Below are 12,045 nucleotides of genomic sequence, written 5' to 3' on the forward strand. Positions count from 1 at the left end.
TGAGAAACTCCCCCCTAATTCATACTGATTTTAGAGTGGGCTCTTGAACAAAGGAACCAAGTTTGATTATTCAAGAGGGCAGTTCAGCAGTGGTTCCCCAGAAGGCACTCTGCACATTTCAAAGGGAAATATGCCACAAGGTCGTGGCTTAAAATTGCTGCACCCAACACAAATATTTTTTTACAATTCTCCCTCACCTCAAATCTAATACAGTACCACATTGGTTAAATTCATTTTATGAGCCTCATTAATAAGTTATTTAGTACATTATTTTAACACCTGAATCAATTCAACATTACTTTTTCAATTTTGAATCTCCTGTGTTGTTCAGGCTACATTACAATGTGATTGATTCCAGATTTATTTCAGTTTGCCAAAATGCCTTTAATAATATAATTAGAGAAATAAATTTGCACTAAATATATATTTTCAATTGAAAAATCTCTGCAGGTTTCAATTGAATTTTATTGTAGGAAATAGTACCATTTGAAATTAATAACAGCATTATATTATATCAAAAGAAGTATTATATAATATTTATAGACCCAAACTGGTGTCCATTGAGTATGACATGGTGCTGACAGAGCTCAACTAGACTGGCAGTTTTTGTATCACATCTTGGCCAGGTCAACAGAAAAGCAAATATCAGTAAAGGTTTCAATGTTAGTCGAGGGCTGACAATCCTGGCAGGTCCTGGAAGTTTTCTCGGGCATGAACCAACTCCCTACTATTCGCTCTCTCATTCAAAAAAGCCACTTGTAAATGAATGTTAATGAAAATAAATGCATGAAATAAGGTTTGTTTTTGAGGAAGCAATGGCTCTCTTATGCTAAGATCCAATTGCTTTGAAGGTGTCTCTTTTCTAGGTTGCATCAAAACTTGCATGGTCTTCGGGAATGAAACCAGTGCCAGCTACAACCCAAGCTTAGCATAGAGCTCCTGAGATGGAAGCGGGGCATGTTCAGCCCTGTCTCGTTCTTTGCAGAGAAAATCACTGAGAAAGAGTAGGGGTAGTGCAGCAACGGGCACAGACGCTGTTACAGGGCCGGTGACCCTGGTTCGAATCCACCGCTGCCTGTAAGAATTATGTATGTTCTCCTCATGTCTGCCTGGGTTTCTTCCAGGTGCCCCAATTTTCTCCCATGTCCCAAAAATGTATGGGCTTAGTAGGTTAATTTGTCACATGGGTGCAATTGTGGGCAGCACAAGCCATAAGAGCCTGTTACAGCTGTGTATCTTTGAATTTAAAATAACATTTAACATTAAATTAACATTTATATTCCCGGTTGTTGGCCCCAGGCATGTGGTCAGAATTTCCAGGCACAATATCCAATGAAAGAACAAGCCATTCAAGTAATCCAAGGCAGTGTGTAAAGTGTCGGGGTGGGGGCTTCTGAATAACTCCACCCTGTTGAAAGCTCATCTTAATAGGCTCTCCGGTAACTCCGTGCATCTTGTCACCTCTATCAGAAAAATATGCATGGGTAGCTGGTGGAATTAACAAGGTAAGAAACAAATTCAAGGCAATTATTGTGGCAATTAGTGTTTTCATGTTAAATTAGCCACCTTCACAGAGTTTGGCAATTTGTTGGGTGACCCTTTCAAAGCAATTTCCAATCCTGTCTTATCTGTAAATCATTAATAAAGCAGCTGGCAGACTGATTTAAATGGTCCCCCCCACCCACCCCACAATCCTAAGAAAGTAACAAAGATTGTTAAAGTGAAGGGGGAAATATGTCTAACTTTTCAAAGATTAGCAATGAAAGCTTTGCATAATCAACTCTCCTAGCCTGTGGCTGCATTGTTCTGTGCAGAATTTCCTTCCCTCTCCTTCACATCAGATGATGAGATACAGATGAGAGAGAGAGAGAGAGAGAGAGAGAGAGAGAGAGAGAGAGAGAGAGGTCAAAGTTAGAGTTTTGAAAAAGTTAGAAACAGGACCTAGTGCCATTTGAATCACAGGAGAGTTGAGGAGCTACACAGACAGGAGAGAGGTGAGTCAAAATTAAGAGTTTTAAAAAGAGTTAGAAAGGCAACTGAAGGGTTAATCAGATTTGTTGGAGGAAATAATTGCCAGGGACAAATAAAAGGAAGGGAGGTAGAAGAAGAGTGGCCTAATGTGTCCCTGAAGCTTTGACAAAAAGGATGCATTAAACCCAGTGAGGTAAACCTGATAAGTTTATTTAATTAGTTTAATTAACTTAGAAGTAGGTAATGGAGGTAGTGCTTAGGGCAGTCCAGTACTCTGGTTGTAGGATGTGGGAAGTCAGGGACAGCACATTTGTTCCTGATGGCGACACCTGCAAAAGGTGCATCTGGCTCCAGCTCTTGACAAACTGAGTTAGGGAGCTGGCTGAACTTCGGATCTTAAGGGAGGTAGAGGCAGAGATTGACAGGAGTCTCTGGAAGGCAGCCACCCCTAATGTTTGGGAGACAGGTAACTATGTGTCTGTTGGGGGAGGGAAGGGGGAAAGGCAGAAATAGCAGAGCACCTCTGTGGCTGTTTCCCTCAATAAATATACTGTTGTGGGGGGTGGGGAATGACCTACCAGAGACAAGTCAATGTGGTCATGTCTAATGCACAGAGGCTGGCTCTCTGGTTCAGAAAAGTAAGGGGGAGAAGAGGAGAGCTGGTGATTGGGTACCCATTGGTTAGACAAGTGGATAGGAGGTTCTATGAACAAGATCAAGGCCTCAGGATGGTTGTTGTCTCTCTGGTGTCAGGGTCAGGGGTGTCTCTGATTGAGTTCCTTGCATTCTGAGGGGCAGGGCGAGCATCCATGCAGTCCATGTGGGGACCAATTATGTAGATAGCAGAAGTCCTAAAGAGGGAGTATAGGGAGTTAGGAAGGAAGTTAAAAAGCAAGATTGCTGCCATGCCCCAGAGTGTGTAGGAACAGGAAGTTGTGTCAGATCCATACATGTCTGAAAAGTTGATGCTGGGGATAGGGGTTCAGACTTGTGGATTATTGGGATCTCCTTTGGGGAAGGTCTGACCTGTACAAAAAGGATGGGCTGCACCTGAACTGGAGGGGTGCCAAAATCCTGTTGGGCAGGTTTGCTGGAGCTATTGGGGAGGGTTTAAACAAGTTTGGCAAAGGGATTGGAATCAGAATGTGAGGGCAGAGATTAGGGTAGAAGGACAAAAGCATGATGCTATGTGCTCTGAGTTGGTGTGGAAGGACAGGTAGGGAAATAATATAGAATTAGCCAGTTAGAGGGGTTGAATTGTGTCTATTTCAACTCTAGGAGTATGAAGAATAAAGGGGATGAACTTAGAGCATGGATTAGTACACGGAACTACGATGTTGTGGTCTTTACTGAAACTTGGCTGGAGGAGGGGTAAGATTAGCTGATGAAGGTACCTGGGTTTGGGTGTTTTAAAAGGAATAGGATGGGAGGTATAAAAATGTGGGGGTGGAGTGGAAAAGCGTAGCATAACTGGTCAGGGATAATATCACGGCTACAGAAAGGGAGGACGCTGCAGAGGGATTGTCCACTGAGTCGATGTGGGTGGAAGTTAGAAATGGGAAGGGAACTATCACTGTGCTGGGAGTAGTCTACCCTCTGGACACCGAGGAACAGATAAGCAGGCAGATTTTGGAATGGTGCAAAAAATACAGGGTTGTAGTTGTGGGTGATTTCAACTTCCCTAATAGTGACTGGCACCTCATGACTGCAAGAGGAATAGATGGGACTGAATTTGTAAGATAGGTTCAGGAAGGAATCCTGACACAGTATGTAGACTGGCCAATGAGAGGAGAGGCCATACTGGATCTAGTTTTGGGTAATGAACCTGGTCAGGTGGTGGTGGACCTCTCAGTGGGGGAGCATTTTGGTGAGAGTGACCACATCTCTCTTCGCTTCAAGGTAGCTATGGAAAAGGATATAAACAGTCAAACTGGGAAAGTGCTTAACTGGCTAATTATGAAGGGATGAGGAAGGACTAGCGAGAATAAATTGGAAACAGATATTTAAGAGTGAAAGCACAGAAGTCATGAGGAGCAAGTTTAGGGACCACTTGAACAGGGTTCAAGATGGCTTTTTCCCTCTGAGACAAGAAAAAGATGGTAGGAAAATGGAACCATGGCTGACAAAACAGGTCAGGCAACAAGTCAAAAGGAAGAGGGAAGCATACATTAAATATTGGAAGCAGGAAACAGGAAGGGCTCATGTGAAGAATATGGTAGCCAGGAAGGAGCTTCAGAAAGGACTTAGGAGAGCTTGAAGGGGGCATGGGAAAGCCTTGGCATGTAGAATAAAGGAGAACCCCAAGGCTTTCTATGTGTATATAAATAACAGAAAGATGGTGAGAATGAAGGGGGGCTGATAAAGGATAAGGGAGGCAGAGGATGGGGAGGTCCCAAATTAATACTTTTCATCAGTATTCACGAGAAAATGTCCTTGATTAAGGTTAAGTCAAAATTGATCAGATCTGTGTGCTTGACAATATGGAGATTAAGGAAGTGGAATGGTTAAATCTTTAAAAACATCAAGATTGATGTCCCCAGGGCTGGATGCAGTATACCTGAGGCTGCTGTGGGAAATGAATCATAGTGGGAAGTGTGGGGCATTGGGTATGATCATTGACTCCTCTTTGGCTGCAGGAGAGGTTGTGGGGAATTGGAGAACGGCAAATGTAGTCCCCTTGTTTTTTTTTAATAAAAAAAGATAATAGGGAGAATCCTGGGAATGATAGACCAATGAGTCTTGTGTCAGTGATGGGAAAACTAATGGAGAGGAGTCTTAAGGATAGGATCTATGAGCATTTGGAGAAGTACAATCTACTCAAGGATAGTCAGCATGGCTTTGTGAAGGAAAGGTCACGCCTCATGAGTCTAATTGAATTTTTTGAGGAGGTAACAAAAGAAATTGATGAGGGTGGTAGATGTGGTCAATATGGATTTTAGCAAAGCATTTGACAAGGTCCCCCATGAGAGACTCATCTAGAAAGTCATGGGATCAGTGAAAAATTAGCTGTATGGATTTTAAAAAAACTGACGTAGGAAGAAAGCAGAGGGTAGAAGGAAAGTATTCTGCCTGGAGGTTGTTGACTAGTGGAGTTCCACAGGGATCTGTTCTGGGATCCCCTGCTCTTGAGATTTTTTTTAGAAATTACCTAGATGAAGAGGCAGAAGGATGAATCAGTAGGTGTGCGGATGTGTTATGAGCCCAAAGGACCCCAAAACCCAGCAGCAATAGATATTCACCATGACAAATGGTTATTTAAACAAAAGTTGTTTTTAATTATCTTTAAACATGAAAACAGAATCACGCTTTAACTTATCTCTATTAATTTAACTAACCCAAATTAACCCCCTTCTATTTCTAAGCGCACGTGTATGTAATTAATGTGTGTGTAAATTTAAGTAAAGTTCTTTGGTTCACAGTTCAATCTCACTTCTCATTCTTCCAACTTCACTGGTTGTAGGCAATTCTTAGACTGTGCACAGAATTTAACATGTATAAAGTTCACTAGGCTTTGGTGCTCGAAAGGTAAATGTTTACTGCTCAGGAAGGTTCTCGTAGGGTTTGCAGAGAGACATTTGTTGTTCCAGGATTTCCACAACTGAGGTACCACCATTAGTCACCTCAAGATCTTGCTGATGAAACTTGCCCCATCAGGGTTCTCCAGATGATAACCTTTTTCTTTCAGGCTACCACAGAGTTCCTTTCTGTTCCAAGAGAAACATCAGACAGATAGCACTTTCAGCCATTCACCACTCTGGAGCTTTCTATTTTCCATTCCAACAAGCTTCCTTCTTGCTTCAGCTGTGACTGTTCAGTCTCTTTCTCTCTTCATATTCCAACTGCTAGAAAGCCCATGTGGCTCTCTCACTTGCTACAAAACCCCCCACTTTCTCCAGCAAACAATAGGAGTTAGTCTTTTGCTCCCATCTTCTCATTGACCTTTGAGTGAGCACCTTGCAGAAAGGTCAGAAGCCTTGTAAAAATGTTCAACACCGATGGCCTGTCGCCAGTTGATTCATTTGATGACATAATTTCAATTAGCATCTACTTGTGGAATGTGCATAGCATTCTCCATAGTTTCTGTATTGTTACTGAATATGGATTCTTCAGTATTTCAAATAAGATCTGTTTTAAAATGAGTGTATGTACGTAACCTACTCTAATTTTACCAATTTTTCTCCCAAATATATATGCACTACAGATGACACTAAGGTTGGAAGAGTTGTGGATGGAGTTGAAAGTCACAAGATGACATAGAGAGGATGCAGAGTTGGGCAAAAAAATGGCAGATGGATTTCAATCCGGGTAAGTGTGAGGTGATGCATTTTGGAAGGACAAACCAGAAAGATGAGAACAGGGTTAATGACTGGATACTTCAGAGTGTGGATGAATAAAGGGACCTTGGAGTGAAAATCCATACATTCCTCAAGGTCACTGCACAGGTTGATAGGATAGTTATGAAGGCCTATGGGATGCTGTTCAGGAATAGCAAGGTCATGTTACAACTCTACAAATCTCTGGTGAGACCACATTTAGAGTATTGTGTTCAGTTCTGGTCACTTCATCATAGGAAGGATGTGGAAGTTATGGAGAGGGTGTAGAGGAGATTTACCAGAATGTTGCCTGGATTGGGGAACAAGTCTTATGAGGCAAGGTTAGCAGAGCTGGGACTTTTTCTCTTTGGAGGATGAGAGGAGATTTGATAGAGGTCTACAAGATTGAGAGGCATAGATAGGGTGGACAACCAGCACCTGTATCCAAGGGCAGGATAAGCAACCACCAGAGGACATACTTACAAAATTAAGGGAGGGAAGTTTAGGGGAGACGTCAGGGATAAGTTTTTTTTTAAGAGTTGTGGGTGCCTGGAATGGTGGAACCTGAAACATTGGGGGAATTTGAGACATTTAGACAGGCACATGAATGGAAGAAAAATTGAGAGTTATGGGGTAGGGTGGGTTTCGTACTTTTTTTTAAGAAGGGCTGTATGAGTGTGATAGTACAGATCTATCACCAATGTACATAGTGTATATAGTTACTGTATCTAGACTGTGCTTACAGCGATTGGCTGAGAGCTAAGCCACACCTATTGTCTGGGCCTTAAAGGGTTGTGTCCCTAGCCAGGTCGGATCATTCCGGACTGGTCGGCCACCTGTGAAGAGCTCCGGTCTTTTGCTAATAAAAGCGTTGGTTTGGATCAACAAGTCTTTGGTTCTTTCGACGAACTCTACAATGAGGCAGCACAACATCAAGGGCTGAAGGGCCTGTACTATGCTGTATTGTTCTACGATGCCTGTGCCTCCAATTACAATTGTCCCTGTAAAATATGCATTCTACAGTTTGATACAACACACTATTATTTGGGATATCGTAGAGTCCCTGATCTAGGATGTGACTTGAACATTAGCTTCTACAATGAAACCACACTTGGTTTCTTTGCATATGATTGTACCTGAGCATTTTAAGCACGGTAGGGACGCACTAAGGTGGAGTGTGAGCAAGGCCCTTGTTCTCAAAGGATACTTCTGATATTTCTGGACATGTAGAATGGGGAGTGTCAATGAGCAATATCACAGGATATATAGGATGAAGGTCAAATGTAAATAAAGCCAGACCCAAAAGTGGCAAGTGGCAGTAGGAGCAGCAGTACCCAACTTCCTGTTTGACAGCACCTGGAGTTGTCATGTTGTGGACGAAAAAGTTTTTTCTTCACAATTCCAGATGACCTCTCCACAAGATGGCAGTGTACAGTACTTGAAATGCTTGTTGCCATTCTCCAAACTATCCAAATGAAGGATCAGCAGGACCACCTTCAGTCGAAGTCCAGAAATCTGGACTACCCAAGAATACGGACTCCCAAGCTTTTTCAAATTTAGCGAGCTTCTGTGTGTGTGTAAGCACCACAGATGCACAGCAGCAACAAGTGATCACACTTAATACAGTACGGGATATCTTATTACAAAGAAATTCATTTATGTACTGCATTTTTCTGCTACAATGTTCATTTTAAATAATTTCAAGCATTACCTGCGCTTTTTTTGTAGTGAAAACATTTTGTTTCCATTTTTGTCAAACGGGCAGCATGGCTGGCGTAGTGGTTATCACAACACCTTTATAGTGCCAGCAATCAGGACCAGGGTTTAAATCCCACACAGTCCGGAAAGAGTTTGTTCATTCTCCACGTGTCTGCGTGGGTTTTCCCCGGGGGCTCCGGTTTCCTCCCACTATTCGAAATGTACCGAGGTGGTTTATTGGGTGTAAATTGGGCGGCCTGGGCTTGTGGGCCAAAATGGCCTATTACCAAGCATATGTCTAAATTTAAAATTTAAATGTTATAAATTTAAAACAAAAATTTTAGTGAATACTTTATTTTTTTTAAAATCTGGTCATTTTGATAAGTGAAGCATGCTGTATTTACTAATGAATAAACTATCAAAATTTACCTCTCTTTATTCCTCCTTAAATTTAACTTTTAAAAGTACTGCCCAAGAATCAAAGAAAATCCAGACTGACCTGAATCCCGAGCAGTCTTGATTTTAGGACTTCAACTGTATTAGGAATGAGGAAGGCAGTTTTCCTTCAGAAATGTAGCAGATTAAGACTACCCGAGAATATTTTGTGCCAGATGGATGTCCCGAGGTGAATATTCACATTCCTGTTGATACGTTCCATATTTAGTGCTCACCCTTGCCAAGTCTTCTTCCAGCCTTGCATTGTTTCCTTTCAACTTATGAATATCCATGCTTCATCAGGGTAAGAATTCCAGTCACAATTTATAATTGAAAGCTTTCCCATTCTCCCATATGTCAAAGACATCACATATCAAATCATTGTGACAGAATTTTTACTTGCTTTTGCTGAGATTGGCTAACTTTCTTTTTGTACTGATTTCACCTGCACCAGCTTGTTCTCGGAATGCATTGCAGGGTGGCACATAATACGAGGGTTTTGACTATTCAAGCATCCAAGAATTATTTCTTTGACTTCCTGGTGGAAATAACCCTGGACGTCCTTGGAATTAAAACGAGAAGTAGGGGTGGGGGGTCACGTTGAATTCTTGTCCATTGCTGAAAGCGACTGTCATCCTTTGGTTTGATGGCTTCCATACTCTCTCCCACATAGGCATACTTTTTTTAATCCATTTGCAGAATGTGGGCATGACTGGCAAGGCAGGAATTGTGGTGAGTCTGAAATCACGAAAAGGTCAAAGCACAAACCAGACACTGGTGAATTCGATGGGTTTGACTGCTGACCAGTCATTTCATCATTTCCATAATTATAATTTTTATTCCAGATTGTTTTATTAAAACTGGTTACATTTCCTATTGTATATTTTGAGCCTGTAATTTTGAAACATTAATAATAAATGCACACAAGACCTCAAAGCAGGAGCAGGAGAGGGTCACCAGTCCCCTCAATCCTGCTCTACCATTCATGCCTGGCCATTGTGAAACCTATCCTATATTGTCTGACATAGAAGAATCACTCGTTGTCAAACAAGCTTTGTTTTGAGCTATGATTTATTGCATGATTGTGCATTATTTACTCCTCACTCAAACCATGGAGGAGCAGTATAGTGTTCTCCTAATACAAGACAGTGTTTCTCCAATCCACACTTGGAAGCTACAGGTCATCAATGGTTTAAATTCAAATGTGGATATACAGCGCAGTGACAGACACTTTCGGCCCATGAGCCCGTGCTGGCCAAATATCTTTTTTGAATATTTTAATTTTGTTTTTTTTCCATAACTATGCATATCAGAATTTTCCATTTTCAAAATTTATATAGATAAAATGTTGCAGAGCAAAACAAAACAAACCACCCCCACCCCCTTCCCAGTATAAATCTATACACCATCAGGGCTTGCAGTTGGGTTGAAAAAGAAAGCTTTCATTGGGGAGATTACTTATATTTCTATAATAGTAGCACCTTTTTTAAGTTGTATTTGGGGTCCATATAGTCCAGATATGGTTACCATATCCTATTTGTTCTTTAGACTGTATGTGATTTTTTTTTCCCCCATAGGTATACAACTGTTCATCTGTCTTCCATCATGCTATCTGGAGAAGGGAGTCGGATTTCCAAGCAATCACAATAGCTAAAGCTATTTTAACATAGAAAATTTGGAATTCTGTTAGTTACTTATTTCAATAAAATTGCCCAAGATAATGAAAATGGATCGCCCGTGAAGGCCACCCCTGTTACCCTTGTTAGTATTTCAGTAATATCTTGCCAGAAAGACCTTACCTTCACACACAACCACGTGGCATGTACAAACATTCCTATTTCTACTCCACATCTAAAAAAAATTCTGATATTTCCAATTTTGATTTCTATAATTTCAGTGTAATTGGTGTAGAAAACTATATTGTACTAATCCATATCTTGCATTTAACATCAATCAGGCCAACATCTTTCCATTATTACAACTCCTAAATCCAACTCCCATCTCTCTCTCTCTTGATCTCTGCAAACCTACTTTCATTTTGGAGATAAAAGTACATCTCAGATATAAATTTAGGTGTGTTCCATCTCACTAATTTCAGGTGGGGCCAACTTTTGTCCCCATCTTTATCTTAAGAACTATCTTAACTGGAGAAAGCAAAAGAATGTCCCATTAGCTACTTATTTATTCATTGTTCAAAAGATGCAAGAGATCCTTCCATATAACAGTAAACATGTCTTATTCCTTTGTCATACCATGAATTCAATATTTTACTACACAGATTCATAGGCAGTAGTGCATTTTTACGCAATGGTGTCCTCAGTGATATACCTGCATTTTTCCCCGATACATTCATTTATTTCTTGCCATCTTCTAATCATGAGTATTAATATAGGGTTGACTCATTTTCTTGTTATTGACTTAACATTGCACTAATAAATAAAGTCCTTCATTTTCTCCTCTTATTGAAATCAGTCCCATTCGAATCCACAAAGGAGGGGGACTGTTTTCTTCAAAAAAAGATGATAAAAATCTTGCTTGTGCTGATATATAATATTTCTTAAAATTTGGAAGTCTAAGTCATGCCTGTATTGATAGTGATTATGTTTGCATGGCCACTAGCAAGGCCTTGATTATAATTATTATTTGATTAGACTTGACTGCCAGCAGGGGGCTGACACACAGTATGCAAGATCTGTAACGGAGGCTGTAGCCTAATGGCCTGCCTCGTGGTGCTGTTCACAACTTTAAAGTAAAGAAACTTTTCCTTAGAAAAGTTATCTAAGAACTCACACAGAAAAGTGATAAAGTGAAAGCATCAGTTTTCTTACATGTCAAGAGTGATGAAGCTTTGGACGTGTATAATAACTTCATATTTGCTGCTGAAGGAGACAAAATGAAATTGGAAAAAAATAATGGAACTGTTTGAGGCATACTGTATACCTAAACATAACGTTGCATTTGAGAGGCACAGATTTTTCACATGTATACAGAAAATGGAAGAAAGTATTGATTAGTATGTGACTGAATTGAGAAACAGAAGCAAAATGTGTGAATTTGGTGGAATCGGCAGATCTTTCCATTTCTGTAAATCTTTTCTATTTTTCCAATAAAAGGATATAATTAAGCTTATATAAATTCTGTAAATTATTATCTGTCATTATTCTGAAGTATTTAATTCCATCTTTCTTCCACTTAAATCTACTGCTTTTTTTGGTATCTTTCATAATCAAAGTTCTGCAATGGCCTTATCTCACTTTTATCCATAATTATTTTATTCTTCCATATTTTCTAATATTTTTTGTGATTCAGCTGGATCAGATATTTATAATAAACTAATTCTATGTTCTTCTTGTCCAAATTTGAAGCTCTTAATATCTGGATCTCTTATAATCTCCACCAGAGGTCCAACAGCGAGGATGAATAATACTGGTGATAGGGGACACCCCTGTCTACTCAAACTATTCCAGGGAAAAATAGATGACATTTGGTTATTAGTTATAATTTTAGCCTATGGCTTATGATAGCTTTTATCCAATTTATAAATTTTCTACCTACACTAAATGTTTCCGCCATTTTTTTATAAGAAAACAATTCTAGTTGATCAAATGCCTTTTCTGCATCCAAAGAA

This window comes from Narcine bancroftii, chromosome 5 (genome assembly GCF_036971445.1).
Source record: "Narcine bancroftii isolate sNarBan1 chromosome 5, sNarBan1.hap1, whole genome shotgun sequence".
Classification (NCBI taxonomy): domain Eukaryota; kingdom Metazoa; phylum Chordata; class Chondrichthyes; order Torpediniformes; family Narcinidae; genus Narcine; species Narcine bancroftii.